The sequence below is a fragment of the Podarcis melisellensis genome (genome assembly GCF_964234715.1).
Source record: "Podarcis melisellensis genome assembly, chromosome: 3".
NCBI lineage: Eukaryota > Metazoa > Chordata > Lepidosauria > Squamata > Lacertidae > Podarcis > Podarcis melisellensis.
In genome coordinates, this window is record NC_138530.1 from 72,225,533 (window position 1) to 72,246,675 (window position 21,143).

Here is a 21,143-nt window from a genome sequence, read left to right on the forward strand (position 1 = left end):
TCCTTTGAAGATTCTCCACCCCTCCATCTGACCTACATGGGGTTGCAGCCTGTGCAAAAATGTCACCTGCTGATTTCTGCAGCCAAACTATTATGACAGGCACAACAGGCCACTTTTACCCTGGTCAATAGGGAAACTCAGTAAGAGGAAGGAAAGCATCAAACATCCACAACTCTGGTCTTGGTTTCCAATGCAGCAGAATGAATCAATACATTCTAAGTCAGGCATAGGCAAACTCGGCCCTCCAGATGTTTTGGGACTACAACTCCCATCATCCCTAGCTAACAGGACCAGTGGTCAGGGATGATGGGAGTTGTGGTCCCAAAAAAAAACCTGGAGGGCCAAGTTTGCCTATGCCTGTTCTATGCTGTGGAGCTACCCCAAAGTAAACAGAAGCAATATGAAGACTATGACCTGATTGTGGGGGAACGACATGGTACTTAAGGCATATAGAAATCAGAACTTGACAATTGAATCTTATACTTATCTTCTCAGATGTAAGGCTGTAATCCTAACTTCACTTACTTGGGAGCAAGCCCCATTGAACTGAATTCACTAGGAGTTGCTTCTCAGTAGCCATGGCCAGGCTTGTGTTGTAAGTCATGCTGTGTTCAGTGGGGTTCACCACCTAGTAAATGTGTTAGGAATTGCAGCTTTAATTACGGCTCAGACTGTAGTTTCAATCCTATATACAGCCAGAACTGGTGGTCTCACCAGGATGATAATAAGGTCATTATGGATATCCAATTTTCAGAAGCAGCACCTGAATCTCATTTCCTTCACAGCATATAATATTCAAAAACTAAAAGGAAAAACAAGGCAAGGAATCAATGTCATTTGGCCTTTCTCCTTCTTTTTCTTAACATGCAACTTCAAGAGTAAGCCTCACAAGTGGGGCTTCCTGGCACATAGAAAACTAGCAGAGCCTGCCTAAGAAGAAACACTGGTAGTTCTCTCCCCCCCACCCTTGTTAATCTCCATAGAGGCCCCAGAATTTAAGCAGCGGTTGTGTGGATTTAATCTAGTTTCGTCTCTGATCCACCCACATGCTACCAGTCTCAGCAAAGTTGATTTTCAGCTTCTCAAATTTCCTGATTGGTTTTAGCTTTGTGTACCTGCAACACTTGGAAAGAGAATTCTACTTGTATGCTGAGGTGACTTTATAGGCATAGCTGTCAACTTTTCCCTTTTCTTGCGAGGAATCCTATTCGGAATAAGGGAATTTCCCTTAAAAAAAGGGAAACGTTGACAGCTATGTTTATAGGAGGAAGTCACACAAACTGTAATCAGGACAATGTCAGAAGATATCAAGCAAGCTTGGGATATAATAAACAGAAAAATACCAGCCAGCGCTTACCGGCTCCATCTTATGAAACTATTTCTATTTTTTAAATAATAATAATAATAATAATAATAATAATAATAATAATAATAATTTATTTATACCCAGCCCATCTGGCTGGGTTTCCCCAGCCACTCTGGGCAGCTTCCAACAGAATATTAAAAAACAATAGTCCTTCAAACATTAAAAGTTTCCCTAAACACTTGAAATATTTGAAGTCCACCCTAATCACATAACACAAATGAGAGCAATGGTTGTGTTGCTTTTGCACATGCAATATGCCATAAATATATGTGCTGCTATCGATATATATGAAATAAGTATGTGCTTTTGTTTTCACTTAACCATATAAACAATGTATTAGGGAGAGGAAACTGTGTCTAATACAGTAGTATCTCATTTCCCACAATTTATACTATTACATTTTAATTTTCCTCAATATTTCTTTGATGATATTCCCAACAGCAACTATGTTAGCATTTCCCAATGTTTATTGTATTTTTCTGGCATTTCCAGCTTCTGTTTGGGTCTTTCCAAACCAATATGTAGCTTAGAGCTTTCCAAACCGTGTGTAGCGACACATTAGTGTGTTGGCTGCAGTGTGTAGGTGTGTCGCACAAACGCTCCTCTCACTCCTCCCAGGACTGGAAAGGGTTAGGGTTGCCATATTTCAAAAGGTAGAAACCAGGACCACCACCCCTTCATATGTTGTTGAGCGATTTCTCAGTTTACTTCTGAAGATCCAGGACATTTTCCCAGTGACAAAAATGCAACCTGGGCTTAGGACAATGCAATTTCCCCACAATAGAGAAGAAGAAAAGTTGCCTTGTAATAGGTAACAGCTTTTCAAACTTTTCATGTTGGTGACACACTTTTTAGACATACATGATTTTGCAACACAGTAATTTAGTTTTACTAGCTAACTGGATATTAAACTAACCTAGGGCTACCATGTATCTGGACATTACTGGGATTATGAAAAGCAGAAGTGATGTCCAGGGGAAATTTTTCAGAAGGTGGCTGTTTGTCCTGGATCTTCAGAAGTAAACTGAGAAATCGCTCAACAAAAGTCAGTCTAATTGCTACTGTGATAACTGCTTTGAGTTTGATTGTGGGAGTCACAGAGCTTTATCTGGATATTTTGTATTATGTCATTGTATAGCTGGATTTGAATATAGAATGCTTAAACCCAAGCAGTACTGAGGAAGAAACAAAGTGAGGAATATACGGTAAAGCATTTAAGAAGCTGTGTGGAAAAAGCCATGAATGAGTTGGACTAGGACTGGGATCCAGGACTACAGTTCCCATCATCCTGAACTATTTTCCAAGCTGGTTGGGGATGATGGGAGTTGGAGTCCAACAATATCATGGCATGACATTGACATGGGAAAGACAAATGAAGCTTCAGGCCAGTCTAGGGCAAAGCACTAACTAATCTAACCTGTCTCGGTGAATCACTGAAAAAGTTAAAACACAGCTTGGAGCTGGTTGGAGGAAGCGTGAGAAACATTATAATTAAAGTAAAATATCCCTTTAGTGGATAATAATCATCACCTCATACGGTGAAGCATTATTATCCAAAAATGTGCAGATAATTCAGTCCGCCTCCCACTTTCCATCAATTGATGATTTTGGTAAAGGCAAGAATAAAGCAGAAACCGACTCAGCGGGAAGTGTCATTAGTGGGGAATCTGAAATGAAACTCTTTCATTTTGTTGACAGTAATGTCCTTTGGTCACAAAACTGGGTTCTAGTTGAATGAAGAATTAGGAGAGAAAAGCCTGAGATTTTTAACTAACCACATGATGGTATGTGAACTCTTCCAATGAACCATCTGTTGTGAGAGTTTTGATATCTACTCCCAAAGTGAAGTGTGCTTTTGAAAAGGAAATATGGAATATGGAAATGCAACACTTACTCCACAGCACACATATCATACCAAAGCAAATTTATTTGCAATCTTGTTGACAGCTCTGGCTCTAATCAGATCAGCCTCCATGGCAAATAATTTTCTTTTGCAAAATAGCACATATTCGTTTGATTGATAAGCAGGTGTTGTCCTGGCAGAAAAATGATGGTAAAAGAGATAATCTTTATTCTTTAAGGAGGCTCATCCAATTCTAAATTAAGGAACTGATCATAAAGGAATTGTGCCATTATCATAAAAATCAGCAGAGGCACTTTTGCCTACAATATCTAGAGTCTGGAAATATTTCTCCCCCTTCATATTGCTCCTATTTATTGCATGAAAATATTCATATGACCTTACAAAATCTGAGTCAAGACTTCACTCCTGTATAGAAGCTATAGGCATTTTTATGATGAATTTTAAACCTGATACTTGAACTTTGGCCGATCCATGTATCGTCCCCCACAACATGATCCCATTTGTTCATGCTGGGGGCCAAATAGCAGATTTACCACCCTACTTCCTATATATGAAAATCCATATAGGATATCACTGCACATGGAGATGGTGGGGGGAAGAATCCTATATGGATTTGTTTCTTTTTTTAAATTATGTACAAACGTTATTCGTGTGATAAGCAGAGCCATATATGCTGCTGCTTCTTTAAATATATACATATACACATATCTCACCTCTACGGGGAGGAAACCTTCCAGCTGACAAGAACCTATGAGAAACTAGAAGTCCGAAGAGCCACCATCTTATGTGATCTCTTGTTCCTACGCAACTGCCGAGACAACAACTTAATTCCCACATGCTTCCAACTTAAATTCCATTCTAAAACCCCAGCTACCGAAAGGATCCTGAAACGAACTGAACTATCCCTAATCAGAAACGAACTACACAAGAAAAGATACCTACTAAACCAAACCAACAAAGATCTGCTCACTCTTCACCTCAAACTCTGTAACAAAATCCACCCTGCACTCTGGGACAAATGCAAACAACTAGCCGTCTGGAGAGCTGAAACGGAGACCTCACATAAGACAGACACACACACCAACAAACTCCACAAACTAGAGAAACGCCAGAAGCCCAGCCACCCTCCACAACAACCCATGAAACAAACAGTACATAACATATCAGACAGGATCCTCACCACAACTGAAACCAAAGTACTCTCCAAAGGTTTCAACTTTGCAGTCGCCCCGAGACGCATCCCCACGGAAAACATCATATGCGGAGTCGAAGCTAGCCTAACCAAAATCAACCCAGATGAAGCCAATAAAATCAGACTTGAAGTCACCAACATCCTCTGCTCCAGCAAACCACCCAGAAGCAATTTACACAAAGAAGAACAGAAAGCACTCACCAACCTGAGGAAAGACAACAACATAATCATTCTCCCAGCAGACAAAGGTAATGCCACTGTTGTGATGAACACATCGGACTACCAAGCAAAACTATCAAATCTACTCCAAGATCCTACCTACCAACCTATAAAAACAGATCCCACCACCTATCTGGAAAAAACCACCAAATCCAAAATAAAAGCCTCTCCTATCAGTGAAGAAATCCAGCTAAGAATCATCCCCAGAGAAAAATCATCCAGATGCCCCAAACTCTACGGCCTCCCCAAGATACACAAAGAAGGAACACCACTCAGACCAATAGTCAGCTCCATAGGCTCACCTCTACAAATCTCACATATACACATATACAATATATACATATAAAAATTACTTACAGATTAACAATAAAAGCTTCACAGCACCAGCCCTTTCCTTAAAAGTAAGTGGCCCTGATAAAGAAGAATGTTCCAAAGTTCTGATTGCAGCAAGCTGCTGATTCTGTAGGTTCACCCTATTTGTACTTAGAAGCAGTCACAAAAACTGGAAAAAAGAAAACTACAATATAATAAAATAACAATCATAGAAAGCTTAAAAAGAATGAATGGTGTAAATTATATCCCATAGTGGAATACAAGGGTCATATTTCTACCAAACATAACAAATAACTACAGAGTTCTGACGGAATATTAATGGTGAAAAAGATGAGAAATTAATCTTAGTCATGCAGTTTAATGTATAACGAAATGAGGCTTTCTGAAATTAATCCCCATTTTTTTCATTTGGCTTGGAAACATGCTACATATTTTTGACATTGCTTTCTGGAGATTAATATCATATGTGTCAGTATGAATTGTGTAAAAGAAGTCACAAAGCTGTGAAATTGTCGCAAATGAACCATAGAAAGAGAAGCAAAATTTGCACTGTATTATTTGACATTGCTGGGAAATGCAAATTAAATAGTTTGGGGTGATTTTCTCCATCCAAAATCAATTCAACTTTGCTTTGCTATGGCTCTGGCTCTTCACGCTATGGAAATCTCAAATACCGAAGTACTTGAGAACCCTTAATGTCAGAAACTCAGTGAGCTAAAATCCCTGGAGTATCTAAATGGGTTTGATTGGTTGAGAGCTGGCCATCACCCATGCATTGAATCCCACAAGACTCAGCAGAACCCTGTTTTCCTTGTCTCCTAAAGCAAGCACACATTCCAGAATGCTTGAATATTCTACATGTGTGTGTAAAAAACATACCACTTCTTTCTTTAAAAGGGTAAGGGAGCTACTATATTTATTTATATTATTGAAAAGTTATTAACTAAATTTCATTGTACTGGAATCATTGCTTTGATCTTAAACATCTCAGTGTTTCATCTCTTTAATGTAGGTTGCCTAGATAAAGATAAGTTAACTTCCTAATGTACTGTATGTACAGTGCTGCTTATGTAGGTAAAGGTAAAGAACCCCTGGAAGGTTATGTCCAGTCAAAGATGACTATGGGGTGCGGCGCTCATCTCATTTCAGGCCGAGGGAGCCAGCGTTTGTCCACATACAGCTTTCCGGGTCATGTGACCTGCATGACTAAACTGCTTGTGGCGCAGTGGGACACTGTGACGAGTGCTGGAGCACATGGAAATTCTGTTTATCTTCCCGCCGCAGCGGTACCTATTTATCTACTTGCACTGGTATGCTTTCAGACTGCTAAGTTGGCAGAAGCTGGGGCAGAGCAACAGGAGGTCACCCCATCACGCGGATTCAAACTGCTGACCTTCTGATCAGCAAGCCGAAGAGGCTCAGTGGTTTAGACCACAGCACCACCCCCACCCTATAATAACTACTGTTTATGTATTGCATGAAGAACAGTGAATTATTCCTGAAAATTCTTCCTTGTAAACATTTCCCTCTGAGTGCATTTAATGAGAATGCTGATATTAAATGTGCATATATTTATGCACACTTCCTGAAAAGGGAACACTCCAACTCTCTATGTAAGTGGTGTTGAAGAAATGAAGTACAGATAACTAAGGACAACACAAATGTTTTGCCCTGGTTTGAAACTTCTACAAGAAAAAGCAGATACATCAAGCTGTGAATGTCCTTTCGTCAATGAAATTCCATTTTTCATGCTTATCAAATATGGGTAAAGTAAAAGAAAACATCTGAGGAAAGAGAAAGGCATAAATGAGATGGGCATGAAATTGGGGATTTGAGTCTTCCCGGTCTTGGCTCATCACTCTTGCCATTAGACCACACTGTGTGTGTGTGTGTGTGTGTGTAGGCACAAGCTAGGGGTTTCATGACTGAAAGGGTTTTGCAGGCAGGTTTTTTCAAATTGAAGCTCTGTGTCTGACCGTTTTTTGCCCTAGAGCTTTCCCTGTGCAAACCCTCTTTTTAGAGCTCAATCCGAGCAAACGTCATTCTCTGGAAAACATGAACTGACGTTTGCTTCGATTGAGTGGTAAAGAGCGGGTTTTCACTGGGAAAGCTCTGCGGCAAAAGATAATAATTGCTCAGACACACATCTTTAAACTTGTGCCTGAAAAGAGCAGGGCAAAAGGTAAGTGTGGATATGTAGTCAATAGACTTGTTTCCTAAGTGCTTCACTTCAGGGTAGTTTGTACAATCATGAGTGTGTTGTTGCCCAGCTGGGCTGCCTTCCTTAGGAATGGACTACAGGTAAAGTCAGAGCTCATTCAAGTACAGCACAGCAAACAAGGAGCCTGGCTGGTCCACACTGACTTCCTCTCCTCTCCTCTCCTCTACAGGATGTTCCCTCTTCAAGTACCGGTACTTCCCGTTGACCCAGGAACTAAACTATCTACACAGTGAGGACTTGAACAGCCTTTCCATTGTGGTCCATAAGTTGGTAAGCTCACAATTATATAGCTATAATGTGCTCTAAGTGGGCCTCTCCTCAGGCCTGGTTTGGAAACTGGAGCTGGTGCAAAAGGCAGTTGCTAGGGGGGCACCTGACTTTACCCATGTTACACCGGTGTTGAAAATCTGCTCGGGCTGCCTATTAGCAACTGAACTAAGTCCAGGGTTTTGCTGCTGGCATTTAAAGCTCCCAAACAATCAGGATTCCTAGCAAACTGCCTCCCCCCCCCCCCATGCAGGTCCAGCTGTTCTTTAGTGTCTTTAGAAAAGGCTCTTCTGGTCTTTCCTCAACCAGCAGATTATCACTTGGTGACAACACACAAGTGGCCCTTCTTGGTGATAGGATCTGCCCTTTGGAATGCTCCCGCTTGAATAACTTATAATGACCTTCAATACTTCTTTTAAAAAATTATGCTTACCAGAACCTTCCTCCCTTAATTTTTAATTTTTTGTTTTGCACACTGCAGTATTTTCTTCAGTTTTGCTTTGTTTTTATATTGCTTTGATCTAGTTGCTAGGAATTTTTACTTAATGTTATCACTGAAGTTTTATTGTTTTGATGTAAATGGATTATTATTATTATTATTATTACATTAGGCAGCATAAATTCTTCACAAATAAAGAGTTACATAAAACTTTAACCAAGATGCTTGTGAAAGGCAGGGCAACAAGAGGTAGCTGGTAGAATGCATTCCCATTCCTACTTTTTATTGCTGCAAAGACAGTTAAGAAGGCAAAATATTTCACCTTACATTATTCTGTTGCTTCCTTTCTAATTATAAAGCCATTCATATTTGTTCTCAGGGTGTAAATTACTGTGTGAGACTAGGGGTTAACATCAGAAGCATCTTTTATTATCACCCCATTTCCCTTTCTACGTCCAAATAGTTACAATATTTAACGCTGTTATGAGTTTGGGGTGGAGGAAGTAGACTGTATGCTGGATCCATCTAACCCCTGGATCCAGAAATGTTAAAATATAAGCCAGTTTAGCTTCCTGTGTTGAGATAATAGCCTGGGTGATGATGGGCCATTAAGAGAACAAAGGAAAAGGGGCTCTGTGTCACAGAGATAGAAGGACAAATCCTGAGTTGAGAGAGTAAGAGCAATGTTTTATTTCTGTTTGAATCCAAGGCTGTGACTATGGGAGAATCAAGATCCTTTTGGGGTGTTAATGCTGTGAACTCCTCCATTATAGGCTCTGGTTGTATATATGTGTAAATAAACCATATATCATAAAGGCACTGCCTTATTCCAAAAGGAAACAGAAACCCCTGGAAACTCACACAGCTCCGAGATTGGGGTGGCGTTCAACATGACTTTTTTGGAAGAGCATCTGTGGGGTTGGAAGTTCTGCTTCTACTAATGCTCCTATGCTGATAAACACCAGAGTTTTGTGCACATCACTTTGACTGATGGTTATTTTAGCCTAAGCTTTTTAGTACCCAGCAGATTTGTTTTCCTTCTTTATTATACGGAATTATCATTTTCCTTTGGCAATGAGAACAGTCAGCTGGCTGCCTTTTGGAGATAGTTTGGAAGCAACTGTCAGTCAGTGTTTCTGTTGTGAAAGTCACAGCTGTTCCAGAGCCACCTGTCTACCTTTTCCAGATGATCTTGGACAAATTATTGTTTCCCACTCGGCTCTGACCAGCAGTAGGAACACAATTAAGCACTTATTTACAGAAGCACACGTGAAAAAGTAAATGGACATAAAAATACATTAGAAATGGCAATACGTACAAAAAAACCACCACCCCAAAACACCCAACCCCACACTGAGGGAACATTTCAGCTTCCCAGGACATTTTGTAATTGACTTTAAAGTGGCCAAACTGGTACAAAGGAACATCAAAGGGAGAGTTCAATGTGCAATGATTGCATCACAATATAATACATCATGAGGTTAAGTGCTGTCACTTCTGAATAGATTCGGTACAATGGATTTTTATCACGCTACCTGTACACACTGGCCAGCCAATGCCAGGATAGTCTGTGTCATCAATACAGCAGGGGGTTTTGTGTGTGCGTGAGCATAGCCACTGACAAATACGTAATTATAATTGTTTGTACTTTTCATTTGACTGATTGGATCAGGCATGTAATGAAGTGGACCTTAGCCAACAAAAGCTTGCTTGCTTATTTGTTTATTTATTTCATACCATTTATATACTGCTTGATTGGGGGGGGGGACTCTGATAATATGTGGGCTTTAAGGTGCCTGAATACACATTGTTTTCCTTTTTATGTTTCCCCCCCTTCTCCATCAGTATATAGCAAGGTATGTAAAACTTGTTTGTACTGCTGGACCTTATATGTTGTTCTCATCCAAGTGGCAGCTCATACTCCCCCCCCCCCAATTAATTTGGTTTTCTTGATGTGCAGATAATGTGGTAAAAGAAAAAAAATCTACATGAAATTGCACATTACCCAACTGAAGAACATTATGTGACTGGGGTTGTTTTGGGGTTTTTTTAGTGTGGTGTTATTTTGCCAGGTGCGGCCCTCTATCACCACATCCCCTATATGCACTCCTCAGTGAGCTGCTGTTGGCACATACATTATTATTTTTTAAAGCAACTATTGTGCGTATCTGGTGTACTGGAAAACTTGTATTTCAATTTTTTTAAAAAATGACTGATAAGCTCTTCATCTTTCTTTCTTTCTGCACATTTATTAATTTATACCTCCATTTTTCACTTTTCTGAAAACAACAATACCCAGATATTCTTAAAACAATCAGAGTGTTCCAGGAATTTGGGGGAGGAGAGTTGGTGATGTTACACATGTTAGCCAATAGGTATCCTCAGTAGTCAGTTTTTTGCTTATTCAAATTGGAAACTTCAAAACTAGTTTCGCCTGAGACAAACAGAAAATATTAGATTTGTACTGAGCATGGGGAGGACACTTTCAAATGCCCCCACTACATCATTGTGTCATCCCTCAAAGTTGTATGGACTTCAGCTTTTATTTCCTTTGGTACATGTTTTCCATCCATGAAAGCCCTTTTCGTATTCTGACCATTGAAACTACAAGAGGGAGAAACAACCCAACTCTTGCTTTGAACAATCTATGATAACCATCAAATTTGCTGTAACGAGTTTCTGTGAAACCTTTTCATTTATCTGAGAGTACAACTGTTTCCTTCCTTGTTTGACCCCGAAGGCAGTGGAAGTGCCGAATCACAGGCGTTTAGACAAAAGGACTTTGTATCTTGTGTCTTGGCATAGTCAACCAGCTTTTCAGCAGAAGTCCTGCACTCCACCTGTTCTAATTTTTAAAAAGGTTTTGAAGAGCAAAACATTTGAGTTAGAAACTCTCTGACTCCTGTGATGGAACTAGGCTGAAATTCAGTGGCAACAGAACCGCTAACAGTGCAATCTTTTCCACATCTCCTCAGAAGGAGGCCCCATTGTTTTCAATAGGACTTACTCCCCCAAAAGCATGTATTGCCAGTCTCACTTTGGACACCATGGCTGCCTTAGAATGGGCTGCCCAAAGCAACTTCAATGCTTGGGTGCTGACATGGATGCTCCTTTGTTAAATTATTCCACCTGCTGCACCATTGGCTCTTTGATATCATGCAAACAGAAGAAATTAAGTCCATTTGAAACAGGAGTGTTGCAAGTAAGAAGTAGCACTTTCAGGGCACTTAAAATTAGTGGGAAAGGGACTTCCCAAGCCACTATAAACAAATGTGATATTTATAGTTAATAAATACCACATTTAATTATGTGTTTGCTTGTGCCATGGAAATAGAAAACTTTGGTTTTGATTATCGCAGGCAGTCACTTGTTTCCTTTTTTCCCTTTCTCTTTTAGCAAACATCCTACTACATTACCACCTGACAGACCTACAGCATCACACTGATAAGTTCTCATATTCATTCTGTTGCTTACAACCAGCACCGGCACAATACATTGTGCTACCTTGTTTTGGCACCTCTGGTGCCAGGTGGCTGCCAACTCCTCCTTCTGCACTCTCATTTAGATAGTCTTGCTTTCTTAGGCATCAACCTCATGTTAGATAGTCTTGCTGTTATCTAGAAGACATGGTACACAAGGAAAAGGGGATGGGGAGGAGAGAGAAAAAAGCAACTTCATGCACCAGTTCTTCAAGTTACAGTTCTTGTAATTACCAGTTGGGATGGAAACAGGTTCAAGTAGGCTCATGAAGGAGCTGCCAGTGGGTGACAGTTGGAGAGAGTCAAAGGAAGCTGGTCCTCTCAACAGAGGTGATGAAACAGCCCTGTTTCCCCTTCCCCTTCCTCCCTCTGATCAGTGGCCTGATGGAAGGTTGCCGTTAGGTGACAGAAGGTACCAGAGTCAAAAGGCTTAAATCAGCAATAGTCTGATTAACATCTTGGCATGCTAATCAACTGCAGCACAGGGAAATATACAAAATGGAAGCATCTTCTGACACAAGAGTGAGCCTGGCATGACTCTGCATCTTTTGGACCAGTTCCTGAAAAGACTTGGCAGCATACACAACTCTCATTTCGCTTTAGTGCCCAACCCAGTTACTCAGCACCTTTTTGAATTTTGAAGAGTCATAATTTGAGAACTCAAAGCGAAAGCTGTGAAACTGGGGTCTTCTACCACGCCAAGCACTTATGCAAGTCCAGGCACTCCTGCTCTTCAACAGATTTCCTTTGTAGACTAAAAGACATATTACTCTTGAGAGGCACAGCTCCACAATGGATAAGCTACAAGCAGGTTCAGGCAGAATGTGGTATGCACCTCAAGCGGCAGAATACATCTCCCCAATTGTCACCCATGAGGCTACCTTGTGACACTGGCATCATAATGCGGCTTACCTGCACCACCCACCTGCCTGCCTTCTGTGTCCATGATTCCACCACTTACCAGCCCACCTGCAAGAAATGGAGGGGTGTGCCACTGCAGTGATGGAAGCAACCAGGGGTGATCCATTAGAGCCCTTCACTTTTAGTTAAACCAAGTTGCATTTTGAAACAGACAGAAAAACGTAGGAATGTGCATTGTGCTAGATCAGACCATTTGTACATCTTCTGTTGCCTACACCAGGGGTGGGGAATTGGGCCAGATCCTATAAATAAAGCAGCACTTATTTCTAAAGCTCAAGGTGTAGCCTAGAGAAAAATCTATAAAATAATATCAAATTCACACAGAGAGAGACAGAGAGAGACGGGGGTGGGGGGGGGGGAGAGAGAGAGAGAGAGAGAGAGAGAGAGAGAGAGAGAGAGAGAGAGAGAGAGAGAGAGAAACTATTTTAGGTAGCAACCTAAACCTCACAGTTACACAAACCACTACAGTAACTCATATGCAAGTCTCACTAGTCAGGTTAACTGACTGCAGAGGTACGGTAATTGGATTTAACTTATATAAAAGTTTTCACTCTGGATACTTCCTTGCAAATGAGTCACTATAGCAGTTTATGTGTTTGGTGAGAATTGCTACTTAAAACACAGACACAGCATTTCCTGTAGGAAGGAAGGCACTTGGGTGGGGAAGAATGCTGAGACAAGGCAATATCCTTTTCCCAGCAGAAGACCTACAATGTGATATGATGTGGATAGTACTGTGCAGTATGCAAACTACCTTCAGAAGCTCTTAGGTGACACATGTTCCTTGAATGCAGCCTGGGATGATGGCTTCTCTGTGATGGAAGCACCTGTCACAGATGAAGCAGAGATGAGCTTGCATCCCATTTGACTTGATTTGAAACACACCATTTTTTACTGGAGGCAGTTAATAGATTGGATTGCAAGTTGTTTGGTGATAGAGACATTGAGGGGAGAACATGCATGTGTGGAACAGTCCTTAGGTCAAGTTGAAAAGTGACTCATGTCCTGGGTCTGCAAAAAGCAACTTTGGCTAGGATATACATTCAATTTATAAAGTGTTGCATTCCAGACTATGGTGAAGCATTCTTAGCATTCTTTTGAAAATACTCTTGGTGAGATGTCAGCAGATGTTCTCACACCAAGCTCTGATGATTACCAAGATCTGTTGTTTTTGATCTGTTGTGAAGACACTTGCAGCACAATCCTGCGTATGTTTACTCAGAAATAAGCTCAACCGTGTGCAATGGAGTTTACTTCCAAGGGAGTATGTAATACTAAAGATGTTTGAAGTGAGTTCCTCTGTGTTCATTAGGACCTACCACCACGTAAGTGTATTTAGGGTTACAGTCTTACAGAACAATCCTACCCATGTTGATTCAAAAGTAAGTCTCAGTGTAAGCCTGTCACATGAGTGCACATATCATTCCAAGCTTAGGCTGCAGAATGATGCTCACTTCTATGGAGGAAGAACCATTGACCATGGCTATGCTTACTCCCATATCAATGTGCTTTGGATGGGTTTGTTAACCACAAATTCACAAATGCTATGCTTGTCTGCTCAGAAGTACTGTACAACACATTGATTTTAGTGGGACTTTCTCCAAGTAAGTGTGCATAGGAAGACAGGACTGCACTGCAGCCTAACTGAGCATTCCTAAAGTGGGGGTGGTGATGGTTGGAAGTAACATGTTAGAGGAACCACCACATGTGAGCCCACTAAGGCCAGGAAGAATGGGACTAGTAGTGCTGGTGCCTCTTTTCCCTTTTCTTCCTCTCACTGACTCTCACTGAACTCCAGATTTAGCTCCGGGCCCATTTTGGGGGGCATGTTGGGGGGAAAGAATGGACTTGAAATCCCAGGGATCCATGTTCTCTCCTGGTACCACTGATGGCACTCTAGCAGTGGCAGAGCTTCACTATGCTGGTGGAAAATCTCCAGCCTCTAGAGCCCCCTCAAATGCCCCCCAGGGAAATCCCAGGATGGTTCCCTTAATAATGAAATTCTCACCTAACGTTTTTTGTGGTGCATTATAGGGAAGGGGGGGAAAAGATATGTAACACATTTGTTGTGATGAATCAAATGTTTAACTATGAAGATGTAACTTAATTTCTCCCCTTTGGGCACTCACTCACACTTTAAATGCCAAATGTAAGGTAGTATGACTGCATTTCTGAAATGCCAGAACCACCTCCCTTTTAAAAGATAGATGAAGGTAGACAAACCACAGGGTATTTATCTCTTCATAATAACAGTAAATGGATCGTACTGTCAGCAAGTGTTCACTCCTAATTTCTTCATTGGTGATAATTGGCTTAATGAAAACAAAGTGTTACCTTGAGTAATTGAGAGCAGAATTATGCTAGAGGTGGATGCTTACATTGCATTTTGTCTAGACCATGCACTATTTAAATAAAAAGGGCAATTCATTTTTGTAGGCTTTCTATCCTAGGGCTTAGGACCTAAGCAATCTATTGTCTATTACTGCTCCCTTGAGAGTAATTTACAGGTAATCTATAATACAGGTAATCTTTTGCTATCATTAAATTAAATATCTTCCAGTACATGTCATTAAGTGTCTTTTCTACAGTTTCATCTCTATTAAACTATGCTAAATTAGTCTTCTTCTTTACTATTTATATTTGCAATTATTTGGAAAACATTGCCCCTAGATGTCCAAATGTTAGCTTTTAGCTTTAAATGTGCATAAGGTATCAAAGGGTGCTTCTTAGAATCTAGGCAATCACTACATTTGAGTGGGAGGAATTCAACCGCACACCAGCAAATTCAGGTTCACGGTTAAAGTTGATTTGGTGTTCCTGCACAACCTGTCTCACCACCACTATTTATGATAATGAACATGACAAGGGAATGTGCTGGAAATAGTGAGCTAATACACTTGAGACAACATCATATAGCCTCCTTGCAAACAAATTAGAATGAGTGCTCCAATAAATAGCTGACATCATCTAACTTTCCTGCAAGCTTTGTGTAGACAAATAAGGATGAATGCTCAGTAAACAGGTCGTCTGGAAACATCCTTAATTATGTCAGTCTTTCCAGTTCTACATCCTGTTCTGAACAAAGTGATATTGGTACCAACAAATGACTTAAGAAAGCTAACGCACCATTTCCAGAGACACTGAAATAAACCAGTTCAGTCTGGCTAATTCTTCTCATTCAAAATTCTTTCCAGTGATTCAAGATCCTTTTGGCATTAAATGGGCACAGTATTCTTATAGCTGTAACATTCAGCAAGAATGCAATTTGAGTTACCATTGGTGCTTTGTTTGCTGTTGTTCTTGCTGTAATAGTAGAAGGGCCAACAGATGCGAGTGGCGCTGTGGTCTAAACCACTGAGCCTCTTGGGCTTGCCAATCAGAAGGTTGGCGGTTCGAATCCGCACAACGGAGTGAGCTCCTGTCCCAGCTCCTGTCTGCCTAGCAGTTCGAAAGCACACCAGTGCAAGTAGATAAATAGGTGCCACTGTGGCAGGAAGGTAAACGGCGTTTCCATGCACTCTGGTTTCCATCATGGTGTTCCATTGCACCAGAAGCGGTTTAGTCATGTTGGCCACATGACCTGGAAAGCTGTCTGTGGGGCTCCCTTGGCCTGAAAGTGAGATGAGTGCTGCAACTCCATAGTCACCTTTGACTGGATGTAACCCTCCAGGGGTCCTTTACCTTTACCTTTTAGTAGAAGGGCCATTGATCTATTAAAGGGTGTTAGGCTGTAATCTGCATACCTACTGGTGTAAATCCACTTGAACACAATTGAGTCTTACTTTCAAGCAATGCATAGGATCGAAGCTGTTATTTGCTTAACTACTTGACATTTTAAATGGTTTGGTCAATCAGTCAGTTGATATAAATATGACTCTTTGTTTACTGGAGGTGGCAGATTATATTTTATTAAAATATTCATTTATTTTAGTGCGCTGTTCTGGTTTGCCAGAAGCGGCTTAGTCATGCTGGCCACATGACCTGGAAGCCGTCTGTGGACAAACGCCGGCTCGCTCGGCCTATAGAGCAAGATGAGTGTGCAACCCCAGAGTCGTTCGTGACTGGACCTAATGGTCAGGGGTACCTTTACCTTTACAATCAATTTACTAACTGTAATAGGTTTATTTTCCACTTTTCCACCATTAAGATCTTCAAGGCAGCTTACAAACATGTTTGAGTAAATTGCTTCTTGTCTCAGTATAATGGGCTGAGATCTTCCACTCTAGAACAAACCAATACACTCCTGTCCCTCACTCTGCAAATGGAGATGCTGAATCACTAACCAATAAATAACTGCTTATACCCCGGCTTTCGCTTTCAGATAAATTAGCAGAACCAGTGATTGTTCTGCATCATCTGGCATACTTTATGTTGTCTTGGCTTCCTGGATCGTTGATTTTGACCCCAGTATGGCTTGTGACTTTGCTTTTGGATTTGGCCAATGGACTTTGCCTAGGGAAAATTATATAGTGTCCATTTGGCAGAGGTACGACTGCTGCAACTACATGTATTTCTGGGATCACTCTCAAACACTTCAACTTATTCCTGGCAGGTGACCCCAAGGGATGATGGTTAGTGATGACTGAAGCCAACTGAGCAATCTGAAGTGAAGTTTCCTGAGATATTTGGAAATGTTCTGAAGCAGGCCCAGTAGGGTGGAATTTCTCCTTTTCATCCGATCAGGACTATTTGGCTAGTGTCAAGTTATCTGCTCAGTCCAATATCCCTATGGTCAATTCTGAAAAGGCATTTTTCCTCCATTACAATACATAACATTTCCCAAGTATTTTCCTCCCCCAGTATAATTTGAAAGCACCCTGCTTCTTGTGCTCCAGTTCAAGAAGGAGATGGATTAAAGAGTGCTTTGGAGTGATTCCTTTGGAGGCAAAGATGTGCATTCCTCCAGGGGCATTAGACTATGCATATTTTGTGAAATGTCAGTGGGTCTGTGTTAACTGTTGGACCCAGCTGGTAAGGAAACACTAAGCTTTCCTGGGCTGGTAGTTGATAGAACACCCATGGATGGCAATAAAACTATAATTTGTTATTTACTAGCAGCCTCATAACCAGTGTTGCTTGGGAATTCTAAGAGACCCCAAAATCTGTGTAGTACTGTGCAGTTGTGGCTTCTGGGACTAGTCCCACTGATTTCAAAACAGTGCCTTAAAATTTCCAAAATTATTCACTCCAGCCACATCCAAGATGTTTCTACCCAGTTTTTGATGCATGCACACACAAGGCCAAAACTGGTTTGATTCCACATCAGCAAATAGGTATGACTCACACAAAGGCAGTGGCCATGTTATTGTTGTTGTTGTTTCAATTTATATACCACCCTTTATCAAAAGATCCCAGGGTGGTGTACAACATTAAAAACACATTACAGAGCATCAATGATAAAAACACAATAAAAACATAATAAAAGCATACTAACAGAAGTCCTGTTTCACTTTCACATCAAGCTATACCCATCTAGGCAGGGAAAATAATAAGAGTCTCTCTCAACCTGGTTTTCTATATGCATTATATTATTTTTTTCTCCACTCCCTCTTCAGATCATTTCCTCTATGTTGTTCTTATTATTCTGGTGGGGGTGAGGAATACCTGTGAGAAGTATTGTAAAGCTTTCTTTGTTTTTAACTCTCTGGTGACTCGTTCAGCCAACATACTGTCTGGGCTTAACTAACTCTTAATGGATTTCATGTTAATAATTAAGAGTGCTAAAATGTGTTATCACACACTGGGAGCAATGTGATTCTTTTGCTTCCCACAACAGAGAACTTCCTCCATCTAAAAGATCAAAAGCACTTCAATATATATGGAAATGAAAGCTATGGAATTATTATCTATAATTAATTTCCTTTTGTAATATGTCACTAAGCCAAGCCCTTCGCTCTGCTCCTATAAATTGCAGTTATCCACCATGCTAGGAATTAATGTAAAATATAGATCACTTACACATCTGGCTGGAAAGATAGATTGTTCCAGATGGCTTCAAATTTAAAGTTAGCTCTGCCGTATTATCAGCAGAGATTAGCTTAGTTGAGGTTGGGGGAGGTATTAGGAGACTGACAGTGGAATAAATACTATACATGCCTTCACAGTTGTATGTCCCATCGTTTTCAATAGTTCCACACAGTGGAGCCTACTCTGCTGGGGTTGGCAGTGGCTGGTAACATTTTGACTTGGCTGCAATTTTTAACCTTGCTGCTTTCATCCTAATAGGACTTATACAACACTTATTTTAGAAAGTGTGCAGTTACACAACTGCAGTATATCCATCCACTGTTTAAATAGAACTCATTCAGACTTCCGGAGGCGGCGCGAACGGCAATGGCTGCCAGCTCCTGAACGGGAGAGGGTAGCTCCGTTGAAACGGGTCGCCCGCTACGGCGAAGCGGGGACCCATCCAGAAAAACCACAGGCAGCAGAAGCCTGTGGTCCTGAGACCCGGCGGGCGCCAAAAGCAGCCCCTAAAACGACGAAGGGACCCCGTAAGGGGCTCCGGACCGCGGAGGGGGTAGCGGCGCTGTGGGTCGTTGCGCGATCAACGGAGCGAAGCCGCGTCGCTGTTGCCGGTGAGCGCTGACCTTTCTTCTTGAAACTGCTAACTTTGGAAAGCAGCAACCCGTGAGTAATTTGGACACTATACTTCTAAAGCCTCTAAAAATTGTGAATTTGGCTGAAAGCGGAGTGACGAAAAACAGGAAGTCCGTCTTCCGCTGACACTGAACTTGAAAGTAAAGAGCAGGAGGAGTGGAGACAAAGAGTAATTTTTTGCATTGACTGATCTGGCATCTATTTAAACTGTTGTTTCTGGCTGATTTAAAGACTTTAAGTGGCTGTTTTTTGGACCTTCATTGAGACAAGGGTACCTGTCTTCTGTTGATTTATTGGATTACAAATAAAAGTAAGAAACCCAGGTACTGGAGCTGCCTGAGTAACTGAGCAGTCAGCCTGCAAGCTTTGGATACTTTGAATCTGAACTTTGGAACATACTGAGTTTGAATTTGTTACTTTGAAACACTTGTGGTCTAAGCACTTTTGGAAACAATGTTTGGCTTTAAGTTTTAACTCTGCTAAAACTTATCTTTGTGAAGATCTTTGGAGATCAATTCAGACTTACTAACTTTAATTGGATTGGACTTCCTCCCCAAAGACATTCTAAGCTCCACCTAGAGGATTTTTGGATTTACAGCAGTGACTTTGTTTTACTTTCTCTTTCCCGGCCTCCTGTTTGAGTGTTACCATCTGGGCTCTTACTTTCTCATGGGAACAATTCAGTTTGACCTTGGCTTTTAGATAACTTTGGAATGAGTGGAACAAGAAAAAGGGGAAGAACCAGACAAACAACGTTAACTTTACCGACAGTCTCACAGCGTAGATCATCTGTGCCTGCTTTGCCTACTACTTTGCCTCCTGAGGCAGAAGCGGCCTCCCTGCTACAATCAGGGGAGGGAGAAACTGAGGAATTACAACTGGAAGATATGGCCTCAGGAGCAAGTGGCACTATTTTGGAGAAAATTTTTGAAAAATTGGAGGCTCTGGACAGAAAGGCTGACCAGCAATCAGCTAAAATTGACTTAAACACAGAAAGTTTAAATAGATTAACTGGACAAGTTGCACAGAATGTTCAATCTATTGGAGAATTGAAGGAGGCTGTAGGTGAAAATCGGAAACTGGCGGAAGACACTAGCCAAAGATTGGGACAGCTTGAAAAAGAAGTAAGACCACTCAGCAAACAAGTAGGAGAACACCAGATCTACTTTTCCATGACAGAACTTCGGAACAGGGAGGCCAATTTAAGGATACGCTCAATTCCAGAAGTGGAAGAAGGTAACTTAACTGAGTTCCTTACCAAGGAATTTTCCAAGTTTTGGAACTTAGAAGAAAAAGACTTTAAAATACTATCTGCTTTTAGGCTTGGAAGACTTATAAAGAAGGAGAAGCCCAGAGACTGTTTGATAATATTGAGATCAAAGGAGGAAAGGGACAAGATTCTAGGCCTGCACTACGGAAAGTCACTGGATATTTTGGACAAAAGAATTGAAATTTATAAGGATATTCCTAAACAGCTGTTGGATCTTCGAGCAGACTACTCGGAATTAGTAAAACTGCTAAGGAGCAACTCAATCATCTTCAGGTGGGAGTTTCCCCAAGGTTTGTCGTTTACTTTCAGAGGGAGGAAGATTAAAATTAGAACGCCGGAGGATAGAGACAAGTTTTTGGTGGCACACGGAGAAGATCTTCATAAGGGACTTGGATTACCCCCAGGGCCTGAACCTCCGGGGGTTCCTGCACCCTCGGATCCCCAAAAATCTGACAATAAGGTACCCCCACAGCAAGAATAACCAGATATATTCAGGATGTCTCTGCAACTTTTGAGCTGGAACATAAATGGCTGTAACATTCCAGGAAAAAGGAGAAAAATCTTTCACATTTTAAAAAAGGAACATTTGGACATTATTTGCTTACAGGAAACACATGTGACCAGGCTCCACAGAAAAGTGTTAATAAATAAAAGACTTGGTCAGGAATTTATATCTTCGGATACAGTTAAAAAGAGAGGTGTGGTAATTTATGCAAAAGAGAGCCTTTCACCTAAATTTCTGTTTAAAGATGAGCATGGAAGAATTTTGGCGATAGAAATACAACATCAAGGGGAAAAAATACTGATATTAGGAATTTATGCTCCAAATGAAGGAAAATCGGAATTTTATAAGAAGTTGCATGAGACCATGCTGGACTATCTGGACTACAACAACATCATTATGATGGGAGATATGAATGGAGTTGTATCAACCAATATGGATAAGTCACAAAGCCAAAAAATTTCTAAAGA

At 41.0% G+C, this 21,143-nt stretch overlaps 1 protein-coding gene across 1 annotated transcript in view; it reads left to right on the plus strand.

Moving 5' to 3' along the window:
* Nucleotides 1-7,373: 7,373 nt before the first annotated feature.
* Nucleotides 7,374-21,143, plus strand: part of RTN4IP1 (reticulon 4 interacting protein 1) — a 111,085-nt gene continuing 97,315 nt past the window's right edge. Inside the window, exon 1 of the mRNA XM_081904656.1 lies at nucleotides 7,374-7,465. The gene's annotated coding sequence lies outside the window, so the exon portion shown is untranslated. The remainder of the gene's footprint in view (nucleotides 7,466-21,143) is intronic.